Source organism: Arachis hypogaea, chromosome 12 (genome assembly GCF_003086295.3).
Source record: "Arachis hypogaea cultivar Tifrunner chromosome 12, arahy.Tifrunner.gnm2.J5K5, whole genome shotgun sequence".
In the NCBI taxonomy this organism is placed as follows: domain Eukaryota; kingdom Viridiplantae; phylum Streptophyta; class Magnoliopsida; order Fabales; family Fabaceae; genus Arachis; species Arachis hypogaea.
In genome coordinates, this window is record NC_092047.1 from 72,317,214 (window position 1) to 72,318,834 (window position 1,621).

General features: G+C 39.5%; 1 non-coding gene across 1 annotated transcript; it reads left to right on the plus strand.

The window, feature by feature from the left end:
* Nucleotides 1-242: 242 nt before the first annotated feature.
* On the plus strand, nucleotides 243-350 carry LOC112731568 (small nucleolar RNA R71). Its single transcript, XR_003167341.1, has one exon. It is a non-coding gene; the product is annotated as a small nucleolar RNA R71 (small nucleolar RNA).
* The last annotated feature ends 1,271 nt before the right edge of the window (nucleotides 351-1,621 follow it).

Here is a 1,621-nt window from a genome sequence, read left to right on the forward strand (position 1 = left end):
ATTTCACATATACTCTGTGTAAGAGCAGAAGTCTCAGTATTAGAGGAAACTTCTGCAACAACTTTTGAATGGCTGCTCCTGTGCCTGTGATTCCTGGTAGACTCAGCTAAGTCGCTGATCAGTTGCCATGCTTCATCTGCGGTCTTGTACTTTTTCAGAGAACCATTACTAGCACCATCTAGTGTAGTTTTATCCCGAGGCTTCATGCCTTTAGTGAAGTAGCTGATTAACACTAGTCTGTCAATCATGTGATGGGGGCATGCGTCTAGAAGGTTCTTAAAATGCTCCCAGTACTCATAAAGAGTTTCTGTTTCTCCTTGAATAATGCAAGAGATCTCTTTCCTCAGTCTGTCTGTAACTTCAACTGGAAAGTATTTTTCTAAGAATTCTCTCCTGAGCGTATCCCAGTTGCTAACAGTTGCTTCAGGTTGGGAGTAGTACCACTCCATCGCCTTTCCCTCAAGAGAAAATGGGAAGGCGGTTAACAGAATAGAAGTTTCATTCGCACCATGATGCCTAACAGTAGAACAGGCTGTCTGAAAATCCCTGAGGTGCTTGATAGGCTCCTGAGCAGGTAAGCCATGAAACTTAGGCATCAAGTTGATTAATGCAGTCTTCAGCTCAAAATCTGCAGCGAGAGTTGGATGATGCACTTGATACGGCTGCAGTGTAAAATCTGGGGCTCCAGCTTCCTGGAGAGTAATCCTCCTAGGTGCTGCCATATTATCTGCGCGTGAATCAACTAAATCAGTAGTAAAGGAGCTTGTTTCTCTCTCAGATGGCGGTTCAGATTCGCCCTCAGATGAGACTGGTGAATCGATAATAATCACTTTACCACCCTCAGAGGCTAACCTGCGCCGAGCTCGCCTAATACGTGAAAGAGTTCTTTCAATTTCAGGATCAAATGCAGCTAAGCTCGGATCAGGCAGTTAATGCGTCATTCAATGAAAGAAACATATAGCTCATGGTAATAAAATAAAAATAAAATATGCAATTAAAAATAAAAATATGTACACTAATTAATAATTTAGCACACAATTGCAACTCCCCGGCAATGGCGTCAAAAACTGACGAGCGGCAGAAGTTAGACCAATTAAGAGATTATAATATAATAGAATAGTGTTGTGAGTGTAGCTTTTAACCAGCAAAAATCCGCCTCATCAATTTAGAAAGGTTGTCACAAAAAGTTTAGAATAAAAATACTGGGAGTATGAGTCCCAGGTCGTCTCCCAACGAGTTGCTAGAAAGGGTGCTATGTTATTAATCAGGAGTTTTCCGAGAATTTTGAGAGTTGAATAACAGAAAATAATCAATTGTAATTTAGTGTAATGAAAATTAAAAGAGACTTATAATATTCTAAATAAAAAGCCTTGACTGGGAGAATGATTAATCAGAAGTTCTATCCTTGTTGGGATCTCTTAAGTGTAGTATCAAAAAGGTTGTTATTTTCACTTAGTTAACCCTTACTAAATAAAGGAAATTCAAGTGATTGAGCTAACTCTTAATTGCAAATTCTAGTCCTCTCCCTTGGGAAGGTCTAGCGTTAGTAAATACAGAACTAGCCAACAACTTCCAATTTAACCATCACTTAAGCCTTCCAACTCAAGTGTCTCATTTTAAT